Source organism: Chrysemys picta, chromosome 2, assembly GCF_011386835.1.
Source record: "Chrysemys picta bellii isolate R12L10 chromosome 2, ASM1138683v2, whole genome shotgun sequence".
NCBI classification, from domain to species: Eukaryota; Metazoa; Chordata; order Testudines; family Emydidae; genus Chrysemys; species Chrysemys picta.
Window position 1 is genome coordinate 56367447 of NC_088792.1, and position 16644 is coordinate 56384090.

The 16644-nt window shown below is 42.2% G+C and overlaps 1 protein-coding gene across 6 annotated transcripts in view; it reads right to left on the reverse strand.

Moving 5' to 3' along the window:
• DGKB (diacylglycerol kinase beta) overlaps window positions 1-11075 on the reverse strand; it is a 525201-nt gene extending 514126 nt beyond the window's left edge. For 2 of the 6 annotated variants that reach the window (XM_065583182.1, XM_042856642.2), the window contains exon 1: window positions 10875-11068. The gene's annotated coding sequence lies outside the window, so the exon portion shown is untranslated. Of the gene's footprint in view, window positions 1-10111; window positions 10422-10570 lie in introns of those variants that run through there. The other 4 variants (XM_008169810.4, XM_008169798.4, XM_065583181.1 and 1 more) reach the window with 3 other exon arrangements.
• Between the last annotated feature and the right edge of the window lie 5569 nt (window positions 11076-16644).

Genomic DNA, 16644 nt, shown 5'->3' on the forward strand with positions numbered 1-16644 from the left:
TTCTCCCTAAGGCAGCAAATACATTGCAAGTGTCATTCAGTTACTGTGATGAAATCCATCTCTAGCCTAGGGCTGTTGAGAAGCAACTGAGGGAGAAATGCCCCTGCATGCTGACTAGCCTCATGCAGGTGGAGAGATGTGCGTGCACAGATGGGATGGACTGCTATTGAAATTCTCCGATCGACAGTGCAGGGGTGCACAGATATCTATAGTGGCACACCCATAGAGACACTACTCGAAGAAGTGTAATTCTTATCAGCCCCAGTGGTGTTTCAGGAGGTGTTGCTGGTGCAGGATAAGACCCCAAAGAGCAAAAGTGGATATAAAAATGGACAAGGTTGTTTTTTTTTTGCATCTGAAATAACACCTATTGTAATGTTTTTGGCAACAGTCAATATATTTGTTCACCTGCAAGGGTATAGGACAACATATCTCCTTTAGGCGGTATCTGGGCCTAAAAATAATACAGGTAAAGAGGATAAGGCAGAAAGAGCCTCTACTTGTAATACGTATAGCTTCCAAAAACAACTGATTCACAACTAACAATTATTCCACTTAGATCTAATATTAAACCTATGACTCTTGCTAACCATTGTAATGGCATTGTTTTTAAAGCCTTAACAAGGAAAGGCATTTAAAAAGATGTATGATACCAAATGGAATCTGCTTCAGAATCAACACTGAAATTATAATTACCAATCCTTGAGCCATATGATATGCTCCCAAGGAAAATTCAAGGGGGAGAAGGATTGAGGGCCTACAAAATTAATCAAGATTCACCTTCGAATGTTGCTTACACATGCTTCCTTCAGAGAAGGATTCAAGGAATTACAAAGGAAACAATGGGTATAAGGCTTCTGTCCCCGCCCTGCTGGCTCTGCAGCCTATACATCCCCTCTGCACTACCTTATCAGTCCTCTCCTTTCCCCCTCCCACCCCCGACTAGCCTGTCTTTCAAATCAGCAGCCACGAAGGTGACCCAGTAGGCAAGGCCGGAGCAAGGAAGTTGCGCGCCCTAGGCGAAACTTCCACCTTGCGCCCCTCCCACCAGCCCTGTGACAGCTCCACGCCCCCCCTCCACCCTGAGGCACCCCCCCGCGGCACCTCCCCATCCACCGGCCTGGGGATCCGTGCGGCAGCTCGGACCCAGGGGAACCCCTGGGCTGCCTGCTCAGACTCCCTCTCCCTCCCCGTGCAGCGGCTGCTGTAAAAAAAAAAAAAAAAAAAAATCTTGGCGCCCTAGGCAACTGCCTAGTTGGCCTAAATGGTAGCACCGGCCCTGCCAGTAGGAATTATCACTGAAATATGTGCAGGGGCTAAAGGGGTGTATGCAACAGAGAGTGGATGCTCATAGGTTCAACCCCTTCCCACAAGTGTTCACAAGATTGTGAGAGAATGTGTAGACACAGAACTTTCCCTCTTCGGATTAGTGTAAAGGAGAATATGGCCCCTTGGGTCCTCCTTCCCAGACTTATTTGATTCCCCATCTTTTCTCTGTAGTGAATAGACAATTAGTTTGGTCACTTACCTAATCCTTAGCAGTTCATATTGAATGTTCTGCAACCAAAAAAAAATACAAAAAACACACCACAACCCACCAAACACTTCAGTAACACAACAGGACTCTACCATCTCAAGTGGCACAGAAGAGTTCATACACTAAGATCCTAATATGAATGTAGATGACTGAGGACAAATACAAATGGATTCTTTGCTCTGTCTTGTCTGAGACTTCTAATTAACTTGGAAACTGCAAATATCTCGCAGCATCAGAGTTAACACTTCCACCTTTTTAGCTTCTTTATCTCACCAAATGATGTAGTCAGACATGAAAAACGCTCTTCCCACTCTATATATCAAAATCCATGCTATGGCCAAACTCAGTGAGTATAAAGCTATTAAAGAAAGGGGATTGTATTAAAGTATTATCATACCTTATACACTAAGTTTGCAGAAAGCTCCCAATATATTGCTGAGTAGAAGGGGGCAGAGCCCTACAGATTTACTTCTGAAATCACTGCAAGAATTATTTACTCCTGCCCTACACCTTCCACCTTACTCTAATGAGTTTTTTTTATTTGATAAATAATATGTAGATCATGTAATTAAAGAACATATCAAAGCAATCACATAAGGGAGAACAATTACTGTTCAATCTTAACTTTGAAATTTCTGAACGTATAACTGTTTAACCATTGTTCAACCTTCAACTTTTTATATCCTATTTTATATGGAATATGCACTATAATTATATGTCTCCACAAAATGGCCTTTGAATTTATTTAATTAGCTATGAAATATGTAAAAAGATGCAATATTTATTAATTAAATCTTTAAAATCATTTAGGTTCTGCAAATATATGTACTGTGCTTTAAAGATGTAAAACACAATATATAGGTGTATGCTTATTATTGGCTTACTTTCTTCTCTAGACATCTATCAGCATGTTAAAATGTTAGAATACGATTTTTTTTAAATATTGCAGAGTTTAGAAAAGTCCATTTGTAAAGTTCAACAAATCCCTCTTTCTTTCTGTCAATGACAAAAGACATGCCTGTGACCTTATGTTCATCCAACCTAAGTACGAATTCACAGAAATTCTTGGTAGCAAGGCTAGAATTTCCTCTTGTGCATTAGAAATACAACTGGAAATATTGGGTCATCTATCAAGATTATTTTTCTCATCACCAACCACAACAAGTAAAAACCTCCAAAGTTTACTAGTATGTTGTGTAATACAAACTGAGCTAGAAAAGTATCTTGACTGGTCATACAAATAACCACATGAGCTCCTTTTGTAGTCTCTGGATGCCTCAACTAAATTACAAGATATGGAGAGGTTTCAGTCTTTGATACAAAGTTTTTAGTGATTTTTCAGAGACCAACAATTTCACAACCGATTATAGTGTTTTACTTCTTTTTCAAGCATCAAACACTCCGTATTCATTTCATGTTGTTAGTCAATAAGCACACTGTATCCACTGGTCATTCACCACTCTAGACTACCATTCATCTGGGATTTCTGTGCCCAGCCTCCCCTGCTGCAGGCTCCTCATATTTCTTCCCATCGTGGCAATGAAGGGGGTATATCCATGGCTCAAAGAGGGGCAGGAACAGATCAATTTGCATTTTAACAAACAATAACATGGAACCTCTCATCACGAGAGCCCCTGGCTTCATCCTCACAGCTGGAAGGAGCTTTATATAGGAGTAACCCTCAGGGAAATGCATTTCAAAGAGTAACTGGACCATAGAAGGGAGGGGCAAAAACATCCCAGGTTCTCTCTCTTTCACCTGACAAAGAAAACAGACAGTTGGACTCTGGGAGGGGCTCTGACCTGAGAATTTGGTCAATCCTGTTGCTGGGAACATGTAGTAAGGATTTGACCTTGAACCAAGTCTAGTTTGTTAAGTTAAAAGCATTTACTCTTTATTTCTCTTGTAACCATTTCCGATTTTAATGCCTTATACTTGTATCACTTAAAACCTATCGCTTGTAGTTAAGTAAACTTTTTTTTCCTTTAATCAAAACTAATTCAGTATTGTGTTTAAACTGAATTGTTTGGTAATTCCAAATAAAGTAGCAAACTGCTGTACATTGACACCTTACAGGAGCAATGAACCTCCAATTTCTGGACAGTCCAGAAGAGGGCTGTACAGTGCAGAACACACGTTTTCTGAGGAAAATCCAGGACTGGGAGCGTGTTGAGGTCACTCTGCAACTGGTAACCAAGGCTAGCGGACGCCAGAATGTGAATGGAGTGTGCTGGCAAGCTGCAGCTATACAAAGACACTCAGGGTGTGACCTGCATGCTGTTTGGCTGTTTATGAGGGGCCCAGGTTGGGACCTACAGCAGCAATGCATTGTAAGGCACCCAAGGTTGCACACAACCCTTCATTGGTCTGGATTGCACCTTGGAATGTTATACTCTTGTTGTGCCTACTCATGGCCACCACCTTTAGGTCCCAGAGATATGGAAACAGACTTTTCTCCTTTCATAGAAAGGCCCTGGAAAGACTGCCACCATCTTGTTGTGATTCTTTGGAGGGCTGAGCTGCCTCAATGCATGGCTTGCCACAGGCATTGCTCTCCTGCCATTTCCTGCCCCTAATGTTTGAATTTAGCTCACTGTCATGCTATGGCCCCCATCCTGCAAGAACATAAGCACATGCAAAACCTTACTTATTTGAGTAGTCCCTTAGTGTTCAATATGATTACTCACATGCCCACTGGATTGAGGCTTTTGTATATGTTATGCAATACCTCAAATCAGTGCTATAATACAAACACAAGCAGCAGCAGAGGTCAACTAGAGACAGCCACTAGTCAACCTGAATCCCCCATTCTGTGCTTTTGGACTCTACTCTTCTCCAGGAATGCCTCCCCATAATGAATCCCTGAAGCCCATTCTGAGCCTTGAAGAGCTGAAGACGAAAAGTCCTGGCAACTCTTGCCAATTTCACGAGACAACTCTTGAACACCTAAAGGCTTATACATTTGTGGTAGAGGGGAAATGACTTGCATTAGTCAGTTTCCTTTGGCATTAAATTATTTAGATGGTAGAAGCTATATCACATGATCAGGATTGCACAATCCTGCTAAATTTCGTTCACATCCTGCTCCCTGTATAAATCACCATTGCAACGGAACACTTCATAAACTCACACAAGAGAAATAACTGGGAAGTGGAGCAGTTTTTCATGGAGGGTGGCCCACAACATGTGATGCAATCAGCATGATATATACTTTGGGGAAAATTGCTTTGGACAAATGCACTGATTTTTTTTTTTTGTCTTCTACTCATGTTGTACTAGTCCCTCTTTAAAAGCCAGACTATGAACCCCTTACTAGCATTGATTAACTGTTGATCACACAAGTAGTCCCATTGAAGACAATAGTAAAACTCACAATGTTTTCAATGGGGCCAGGATTACATCCAGTGGGTCTACTCATGCCCATAACTGCTCATTAGTGAGACAAAAGCGTTCATAACCTGGCCATGAACATGGGCTCTGACTAAATGATCTACATGTACATAAGTGCCAGCATTGCCCGTGTATCGTGAAACTAGTCCACTAACATCAAGTCAATTTCCCCTTCTATCAGTTTCATGGAGATTGCATAACTGTGCGATCCAATTTTTTGTATATACACAACGCTTTCAGCCTAATCTGCAAGAAAACTGTATACATTTCAATCTGACTACTTTAATAGCCAACATTACAAGCTTACAGTAGAACCTCAGGAGTTGCAAACACCAGAGTTATGAACTGACCAGTCAACCACACACCTCATTTGGAACCAGAAGTACACAATCAAACAGCATCACAGACCAAAACAAAAAAAAAAAACCCACTACTAAAACATTAAGGAAAGCAGCATTTTTCTTCTGCATAGTAAAGTTTCAAAACTGTATTAAGTCAATGTTCAGTTGTAAACTTTTGAAAGAACAAATATAATGTTTTGTTCAGAATTACGAACAATCTTCATTCCCAAGGTGTTCGTAACTCTGAGTTATCCTGTAGTTATTTTACAGTGTATCTGCAGTCATACGTTTTTAGTACAGCAGTAGGAGAAAATTATTAAGATGTGAATTTGAGCTTTTGGAAACTCCAATCAAAATGAGGCACATAAGTAGATCAGTGCTTAAGTAGATCAGTCATTTTTTTTCCTTTCATGTCTAATTTATAGTCTTATTTTTGCCAAAAGTTGTCAGGTGGAACAAAATATAGGTCACCAGAAACTCCTAACAATTTTGATGACAACAACTTGCCAATATTCATACAGCTTCTGCAGAACTTTCTAATTAAAAACATAAAAACTGTATTACTACAAAAAGAAAAAAATATTGTCAAAAAAATCCGAAGTCCTCAAATGAAGCTGAAAGGCTTTAAAAAATATATTTTTATAAAATTTGAAAATAACTAGGGAAAGGAGAAGGATAATCCCTCTGCTATTATATACAGAAATTTTCATTTCTGCTCCCTTTGAAGTTGCATGAAATTCAAAAGGATCAATACTGAGAAACTGACATTTGTGGCACAAAAATGTTTTAAACACAAAAAAAGCTTACCTAGATGTCATTTTTCAAAAATGTAGTTTATTAAATAATAGAAACACTATTTAAAACAGGATAACATTTATGTGCGGTGGGGGGAAATTACAAATTCCACCAACTAGAACTCTAATTAGTAACACTTAAGTGACAGATGTGTTTGTAAATTCTCTCTTTTTTCCTGAAAAGTTTAGGACAGCACAATGGTGTCACAGGTTGTTTTCTTTCATCCCAAACTGCTACTAATAATTAAGCAACCACAAAGTGCTTACATTTGTTAAAATTTCAAATGTGTGTCAAAGTAACTAAAGAAAAAAATATCCCCTCAGGCCCAATATTGCAAACATTACTCAGACAAAGCCTCCATTATCTTCATGTAAAGGCAAAAAATAATTCAAAGAGGAAAATGTTTGTTTTAGATTGTATAAAGCTGTTTTATTTGATGTTTTGGAACTATTATATACTGATTTAAAAAAGCATGCACACTGTATATATTCCTTTGAAGATGAGCAGACAGTGTACTCAGCAAGGCTGTCTAATAGTATTATATTAAATCATTTTTCTTCAACAAATCATTTATTTTCATCATGCATAATTAAACTATTAGCAATGGTGTTAAAAAAAATAGGTAAAATTAGACAAACTAGTAATATCAGTTTCAATGACCAATATATGAATTTTCTGATTGGCTTTTTCTCCCTGTCAGAGTATAAAAGTACGGACACATGAAAAAGAATTTTAAAAAAGTCACTTTCTAAACTTTTTCACAGCATTACTAATTGGTTTGTCCAGCTAGAAAGCTATCATATCATGCTAACCATTGTACAGAAAAATTACTGTGCTGAAGAGCTATGTTACTACAAAGAATTTTTTTGGCAGTGTGTAGAGAATTATAATAAGAAAACTCCAGGTTATTATTAATAATATACACCACCACAGGTATTCCTGGAGCATTACAACAAATAGAAGAAAGTTCCCAACCGTAAAGAGCTTACAACTAAAGAACCAAGTCATCATACAATTGTGATTTTCCTGCTTAAAGGACTACAATTTTTCTCCACTGCCTTTCATCTTGTGTAGTAATTTACTACTATCCAAAGTACAGTGTATATAAATTGCTAGCATTATGACTGGGTAGCCTTTAGACTACTTTGCACAGGTACACATTTTTTTCCACAAGGCTGAAGAGATCAGTTCCATTGCTGCTTTTCTTTTTGAAGAGAGGAGATAGTGATTATCCCCACTGAGAATGGGAGCAGAGTTTAGTGGAACAGAGAAGGAGTTTGACTCTAAAACCAATCGATCTCAAGAGGCCACCAGAGGTCTGTGCCTCTGAACTGCCTCCTGTCCACCAGGGAGCCATATTCCTATGGTGTCCCTGAAATGTTGTCACCCTCCACACTGCCCTTCAGGGGATGGCATATCACAGTGAGGGAATGGGTCTGAATTCCATACCCCCCAGGAATTCCATCCCCTTTCCATCTGTGGAGCTTGTTTAAGTTTTCTTTGCTCCTGGACAGCATGCCACCGAGCAAGAACTGCCCATACTATCAGGTTTCAGAGTATTTTATCCTGCTTGCTCTCTTCCACTTGTGGAAACAGTGGAGAACAACTGACCATAGAGTAGACACAGCAGACCAAGGAATGACAAAGGGTAGGGAGATATAATATGTGCGTAGCTTTCATTATAAAATATGTTCTGTGTGACAAATTTAATTATAAAAACAGAGAAAATGCCAGAAATAATACCTGCTAAAAACAGACCTGTTAAAATTTTGTGTGGGGGAATGTATATTTAATACACTAATGCATTATAAAGGTCATGCCAATTCAAAGAGGAAATCAATGTTATACTAACATTCAAATAAGCTTCCGTCTAGTTATTTGATTTCAAATAACTCGATTGCAAAAGTATAGTTTGTTTTAAAAGGGAAACTCAAAAGCATTTACAGATGCTACAATGTAAGCATGCACTGAAAGCAGAAGTCCAGTTCTGTCATCTAGCTGACCGTCTTTAAAGTTTAACAGTGTTGTCTTACTACCATAGGCTTAGCCAGCCTATTATAAATTTGTTTGTAAAGACATCAATCAAATCTACTTCCTGTTTGGTGCACATGCTGCTCTAGCAGCTTTCCTACAGCTGTTTCACTCTTCTCTTCATTCCTCCTCTAGTGATCTCCGCAATTGTCCAGAGCTGTCCACCCGCATCCTAAAAAGGCACCACATGGATGACATTTTGCCTCATAGGAGTGGTGGTACCAAAATCCTTGTACATAGTAAAAATCACACAATACACTTTAATCTGTAATAGCTTTGCTAGTCTCAGATTATTTAAACTCTTAAAAAACAATTTATCTGTCCATCTAGGTATTAATACTGACCCATTACGATACCACCAGTTCTCTCTAACATCCAGGGGCCCACACAGCTACAACAACACTGCAAATACCATATTCTGTGAGCTTATGAAACAGCCTCTGCAAGTAGCATCCTGCACATATTTCCTCCTCCCAGACAAATATAAGACTCTGTATTCTGTTAGATGTGTGCAATCCTACTAATTCCAAAAGGGTTAATAGTTCTTGGCCCAAAATATTTAAAACTTGAGAGGGTGGGGGAGTTTACCCCCCTCTCCATTTTAGTCCCCTAATAAAGCATTGTTTGAGGACTTTCATTTCCTGATAAACAGCTGTTATTTTGCATGTCCATGTTGTTCCACCCCCACAAATGAACATGGGGCATCATGACAACCCTGTAAGAGATTCTGCTTCTGTATGTCAGCTATTTCTTAGAAGCTGCTGTCATTCTGTACATCCTATCCTTTTAACACACAATGCAGTATTTCTGGATTGTCATTTCTCTCTCACTCACACATACAAACAAAAATTGTCATTTCATCTGCAAAGCCTGGGAGGGATCCAGAGATATTTTTCAAATAGGTCTAAGACACTCCTTGGAACCTACAGCACTTCCTAGAATTTTCAGAGACAATGGTGATCGGGTGGTTTCTGCATATGAAAAAAATCCATTTAAAAACAAAACAGGGAGGAAAAAAATAGGTTCTTAAACCTCAATAGGGGTGTGGCATTTCTTTTAAAAATAGCTGGGCTTTGAGTTATGGCTCCCCCCCCCTCCGCCAGCCCCCATCTGCCTCCCCCCTCACTTGTGGAAATAATGCTAACTCTTTTCATTCTGTTGCCATGCCTTTTCTTTTTGCTGAAATATTTTTACAATGTTGGCTTTTGGAAGCTATGCTAACTTGTTAAAATTGTTTTTTAAAGATGACTAAAACTTCTCCTTTTTTCCAATACTGCAAAAGGTCATTGGTTTTCCTCTATAAAACAATCTCCATGAGAATTATTACCAGAGGAACTCAAAGACTGTTTGGAAGAGGAAGAATATTCATGATGTTGTAATGTTCCGAGGAAATCCCTAATCCACCTCAAAAACAGTGCACTTATTATAAGAAATTTAATGTGAACACTTCTGACATTTTAAAAAAAACTTCACACTTCTTTAATACAACAAAATGAATCAAAGCACAACTGGACTTCGTAAAACATGAGCGAACTGTAAATAAGTTGATCTCAGACATCTGAAAGTTTAGGCAAATACAACATTGCAATATTTTTGAATTCCTTCTTGGAAAGTCATTTAGACAAACAGGCTGTCACCGCAACAGAAAGTTTCAGGAGTTGGGCCTTCGCAGTTCAAGTTTCCGGTTGCATGTTTTGTTTCATCCACTCACTACTCTATTAGTCACACGGAATGCTTAAGAGACCATGTATATTGAATTTAACAATTGATGAAAAGCCAACAGGCAACATGACATTTGCTGCGGCATGAACAAAACGATATAGGTCAACAAGACAAATGGACTTGACATTAAGTAGGAACTGACTGAAGATTAATGAATCATGAAGCATCCAATGCACTCATGGCTGCTACAACTTTCTTACTAACCCCTCCCATGTATACACGCACATATTCCCCTCAGCTAAGCTTTCAAGACTGCAATCAATCAATCTAAGCACCCGGTGATTTGCTAACTTACTGCAGTGCGATGCAGAGCGAGCAAACGTGCACCTCTGGAGTGAGAAAGGGATCAGCACACCAGAGAGTAGCAGCATCTGGTCATCTATCCGGATAATTGCAAATACACAGTCTCTGCCACAGTCTCTCGCAGGCTGCTGCAGCAGAGCCCCTAACCTTGCTCCCCACTGAAGCAGCACAACACTGGCCCCCAGAACAACTGCTAACAGCAGCTTCTCTCCCAGCCCCGGGCCCGGCAGAAGATGATCAGAGCTCTCCAGTTAACAGCGCACCTTCACTGCGCTGCTCTTGTCCCAGGAATAGGCAACCCCAAGCCCTGCCGTGCATTGTATGCGGGCTTTGTACCAGCAAAACTCCCACCCCTTTGGGGGGGGGGGGGGGAGGAGGGTCTCACACAGAAGCTCCCTATAAAACCCAGGCATTGCTCAGAGCCAGCCTGACACCAGCGAAGCGGCTGTACCTGTTGGCCAGCAGCGGCGTTTATCCTCCTGCGCTGCCTCAGTCCCGGGCCGCGGGCTGCGTCCGTGCTGGCGGGGCGCGCTCTGTGTGCGGAGGGTGGGGGGGCTGACCTGGCGGCGGGCGGGCGAGCCCCAGCCCCGGCGTCTCCTGCTGCTGGGTCTCCTCGGGAGGAGATGCGGGAAGGACTCCGCACAACACCGCTGCTGCTGCTGCTGGTGAGGAGGCGGCAGCTGCTCAGTCCCCTCCCCCCACCCCCAGGTGAGAGGAGCGGCGGCGGCTGCGGCTGCTGCATGGGCAGCACTTACCTAAACTTCATCGATTCTTTCCGCTGGGGGTTGTCGCTTTGCTCCAGGCGGAGGCGGCGGCAATAAACCCAGTGCCGGGCTCTCGCCTTCCCCCCTAGGTAGAGCCCGCGGACTGGCGCTGCGCACGGCGGCGCCTGCTGTGCCCGCTGAGCGGTGGTGCGCGTGTGTCGCTGCCTCTCGCCGGGCATCTCAGTGGGTCTCCGCTTGGGGGCTGACGCCCTGCGGCTGCGTGCAGCCCCGGGCGTGCGCCCAAGGCAGGGCGGTAGCGTACAGCGCCGGGCGTTGGCTGCCTGTGGGCACCAGGTATGTCGGGCAGCGCGCGTGTGTGCGGTGGGCTGTGTGCCAGCAAACTGTGTGTCAGTCAGTGGGGTGTGTGTGTGTCGCTCCCTTCCCCTCAGCTGCTCCAATCCTCTCCCCTACGCTGGAACCTCAGGCTCTCCCCAGGCTCTGGCTACTCGCTGGCAGCCACACTGAACATTTCACCTGTGCCCAGTGCCTAAGGAACAGCTCAGTCACCAACTGTATGTTCCCCTGCCACAAGACCTCTCTCAACCTAACCTACCTTGCCATTACACTATGGGATTCGACACCTTCATGAAGCTTCCTCTAATAAAGTTCCACCATGCACTGCCCCATCTGTTCCCCCACTTCCTTCCTGAGACATGGGTCTCAAGTCAACACCCAACTGGGTATTTATTTATGGAGTGGTAGGCAGTAAGGAGTTTAGAAGAATTTGTGAATGAATTAAAAAAAAAAAAAAGGCAGTGGAACACTTCGCAAAAATTGGGCTTAAAGGCCAGTCTTGTCATCCCCACCCCCAGAGGCCTTCTTTCTTTTCTACCTGCTTCATCATCTGACATCCTTATTTCCCCCAACACACACCCCTACCTCTGTTAGTGAACTAGAAGCTGTACAGAAAGTGTCTCTTCATTAATCCCAGAGCATTGTTTATTATTAAAACATCTCTTCCCCCATCCTCAGAACTAATGCCTAAAAGACAGGAAATAGAGAAGGATCAGATCTCACACTGAAGTTAATGAGAGTCTTTCCATAATGGAGCTAGTCCTGGATTAAAGGATTTGATCTGAAAAGGTGTTGAGAGACCTCCGAGTGGTGCTAATACCCTGTTCTCCCACTTTAAGTAATTCCCACAACTCATTCAGAGCATGATAAGATCAGGCTAATGTAAGCAACTATTTCCAGAATGCCTGAGCACCCCCACCACAAACACACACAACTGGAAGAAAAAGAAAAAAATAAGTCTCAATGAATTTGGAGAAGCATTTCCTGGGAACAGTCTCAGTCAGACTAACTTTTCAACTGCAGCCACTGATGCAGATAAAAGATGGCAAAAACTGAAAGTAGACATTTCCTCTGTCCATGCAACAATTTACCTCAAGTACACTGCTAGTCCCTATCACCTTCTATATTCAAGACATTGATTTTCCTTTGTAATGCACTATATCAAGGAGATTTTTCTCACTCCAAAATGGAATTTGGCCCTGACATAAAGCAACAGAAAGGCAAGAACCCTAGCTTTAGATGAGCCATATAATGAGTTGAACAAATGCCTTAAAAATTCTCAAAAAGAAAATGTATGCAATCATGCAGACAAGAAACAAAACGAAGGAAGACAGAATGAACACACCATTTGTAAAAGATGCAGGGGGCAGACTGCTTGTGACAAAAGACAGTATGTAACATAGCACAAATACTATGCGGATCTACTTAATTGAAAACCCTTGATAGGCTGTGAATTGATCATTATAGATGTCCATGAGCTGAGGGAGTGTCAAGGCTGCACTGCTGAAGATGGCACTCGGAAAAGCAGCAGGTCCAGTCAAAATCATGGCAGAAGTGATCGAAGACTTGACAGAGGTTGGCACACACTGGTTCATGCAAGTCCTGCATGCAGTTTGTAAACAGAAGAAAAATCACAAGAGAAAGGAGAAAGTCCATACTCATACCAATATACAAACAAAAGGGTAACTGTAATGAGGCAGATTGGCCTTCCTCCAAGACTGAGAGCATTTGACCACTACTCTCCCCCTGGATGTAGCAGGAAGTATAAAAGGCAGGCCCTAGAGCTCAGTTGGGCTGAAGCCAGATGTTTTCAGCCTGCTGCAGAACTCCAGAGCCAAAACTGCACTGTGCAGTGCCCAGCCCCCAGGAGACTGACCAGGGAGAGGACATGTGCCAGTACTGTCATAAGCTGTGTATCCCAAGGAGACTGAGCACCATTGTACTAGGGACCCCTATACCCAGACTGTGGTAGGAAGTAGCCCAGAGATACCAGATTTTAGTTTGGTTTTGCTGCCAGAGAGTGATTCAGTGGGATCCCTGCTGACCCTGTGGTGGAACCATCCACTATTGTTAGTGCCCTGGGCTTGGACCAGGTCCCCCTACTGCCAATCCCAACCCCTAGGGTGGCAGCCAACTCCCCCATGGCCGGAAGGCCTGTACTGTGTTTTTGGCTTGTCCCAGCCAGAAGACTGTGGCGCCCCAGACAGTGTTTGCTTGCTGCCTTAGCCAGGAGGCTTAGGCTCCCTTCTCTGCCCAGCCCAGAGGGCCAGATCCCAGACCCTGATTGCCACCTGCCCTGGCCCAGAGGCTTGGGCTAGAGACTGCTTACTGCTCTGCTCAGAGGGCCAGAGCCATAGACTGCTAATTGACTTCGTTGCCTGACGCAGTGAGACAGAGTAGCCTCCGTCCGAACCTGAGACCGGGGGATCACTACAGTAACATACATGACTGTTCAAAGTACTAAGAAATTAAGTGTTGTCCCACTGCATGCAACTATTGTAGAGTATTATAGTCACATTCACTGAATGAATAGCAGAGCCCATTTTAGGAAAGAAACAGTTTGGTTTTAGAAAAGGAAAAAAGGTTAACAGATCATATGGTCAGTGCTAGATAGTTGGTGGAAAAGAAGGCAGAAGGAAACATCCAGCACAGTTGGGCTTTCCTCAATTTGGAAAAAGCATTTGACAAAGTACCTAGGTGACTGGTCATGCCTCTGTTACAATTGTATAGGGTACCAGAGGATCTTGTCCAGATGTATAATGGTTCTATGACAAAAAAAATGTGGTTGCCCTTTGGTGTCACAGAGGGTTTTGAGATAAAGGTTGGGCTCCACCAGGCATCAGCACTTAGCCCAAAACTCATAATTGTGATGGGCTTGATAAATAAGCAAATCCAAATGATAGGCAATAGGAAATTGATCTGTGCACATGATATTACACTAATGACCCATAGTGAGGAAGATTTGGTCCAGGTGATGGATGCCTGGAACAAGGAACAAACAAACTATGGACTCACATTGCGTAAAGAAAAGACTGAAGTGTTTGGGGCAGAACCAAGACAGATTAATATCAATATGAGAGCCAACATCTAAATCAGATTTCTGTGTTTAAGTATCTTGCAGGCTGGTTAGCAGCAAATGGAGAAAATTGACAGAGAACTGCAAGCAAGGTTGATGAGCACCGGTGTGATTTACGATAAACAGACACCTAGACTAACTTAATGGACAACTATACAAACAAGCTCTTCTGTAAGGATCAGAAACATGGGCAACCAAAGAGGTACTTAAGACCTGAAGCCATAGAAATGAGAAGTTTGTGAGTAATGAGAGCAGTGACTTTGTGAACCACAAGCAGAATGATGTCATCAGAAGTCAGACCAGGTGTAACAGCATAGCACCTACCTCTCACGAGTTCCCCTTCTGGTCAGATGTGTCTGCAGTCATTAACAGTCCCAGCCCCGGTATCGGGCCATAGCCCCTGGGGTTCCTTCCTGGAAGCAATGGTTTCATCCTCTCTGTTCCCTTCTGGCCCCAGCTCTGCAGCTGAGCCACTAAGTAGTTCAGATCCCCTTCTCGGGGTTTATCACTGTTCAAATGTAGGCAACTTCTCCAGTGGCCTATGGGGGTGACCTGGGCCTGCCCACTACTGGGTCCCAGCCCAGGGACCCTAAGAATAACAGTCACATGCCACTGTACCCCTTTAATGAAACTGCTTTCAGCTCCCTGGGCCACTTCTCTGCAGTCCCCACCTTCACCAAAGCGTCACCCTTACCTCAGGGCTCTTCTATATTCAGACTCAGCAGCCAGCCAAGAGCGTTCTCTTACTCCCCTGGTCCCTGCCAACACTGAGCTGTCCAGGGTGCTGCAGTCCTTCAGCCCACTAGGAGCACTGCCTTCATTCCTCAGGCTTCAAGCAGCAACTGACTCTGGTCTGCACTGCAGCTCCTTTTATTCTAGCCTGCAACCCTCTGACTGCTTAGCCCCAGACAGCCTCCCCTGATTGGCTGCTTCCTACGCAGTCTCTCTAAGCCGTTTGGAGGATTTAGTTCCACTGCTCCTTTCCTGAGATGGGTGAGGCAGGGACCTCTGGGCCTAGTCCATCATGTCACACAGGGTCTGTGGTATCATACAAAAATTGCATGAAAGGAAGCTGAGATGGTATGAGCATGGATGAAGGGAATCCAATTAAAAAAACTAATGGTAGCTTAGGTCCAAATTATCATGACTTGATCACATTTATAATGTGCAAAGTCCAGACCATTAATATATATATTTGGTGCTTTAAAATGGTCAGTTTCACAAAACTGAAAACAATTATGAGCCATATTAGCTGGGAGAAAGAATTTAGCTTGAAGAAAGAATTTAATCAGAAAAATGTGCATGATCATTGGGAATTGATTAAGAAAACTTTACTAGATGCCCAAAGTCACAATCCTGAAATCAAAGAAGAAGGCTGTATTGGTTAAATAATTGACTTGGTTTAGAGGGAAAGTGAAGGCAGCTATAAAAATAATATATATATAACAAATGGAACAAAGGAGAAGTTGATAGTAATGAATGTAAATCAGAGACTAGGAATTATAGAAAACTGATAAAAGGAGAAATCCATGGCCAGCAGAGTTAAGAAGAGTAAGCCGGAGATTTTTAATTTATTAGGAACAAAAAGAATCCTAGCAATGGTATTTATCCCTTACTAGATGGAAAAGGTAGAACTATTAATAATAATGCAGATAAGGCAGAAGTGTTCAATAAATATTTCTGTTCTGTATTTTGGAGAAAAATGGAGGACAGAGTTCCATCATATGGTGATAACCTTCTTTCCATTCTACTAATATCTCTGGAGGATGTTAAACAGAAGCTACCAAAGTCAGACATTTTTAAATCACCAAGTCCAGATAACTTGCATCCAAGATTTTAAAAAGAGCTGGCTGAAGAGCTCATTAATGCTAATTTTCAATAAGTCTTGGAGGAATGGGGAGAGTCCAGAAGGAAGAAAACTAATGTTGTGCCAATTTTTTAAAAGGATAAACAGGATGACCCAGGTAATTATAGGCCTGTCAGCCTGCTGTTGGTCCCAGGCAAGATAATGAAGCAGCTGATATGGGACTTGATTAATAAACAACTAAAGGAGGGTAATGTAATTAAGGCAAATCAACATTGGTTTATGGAAAATAGATCCTGTCAAAACAACTTCATATCTTTTTTTGATGAGATTACAGGTTTGGTTGATAAAGAGGATAGTCTTCATGTAATATACTTAGACTTCTGAGAGGCATTGACTTGGTACCACATGACGTTTTGATTAAAAAAAAACTAGAAAGATATAAAATTAACATGGCACACAATTAAATGGATTAAAAAATGGCTAACTGATAGGTCTCAAAATGTAATTGTAAACAGGAAATCATCAATGGGTTTGTTTCTAATAGAGTCCCATATGGATGGGTTCTTGGCCCTACATTATTTAAT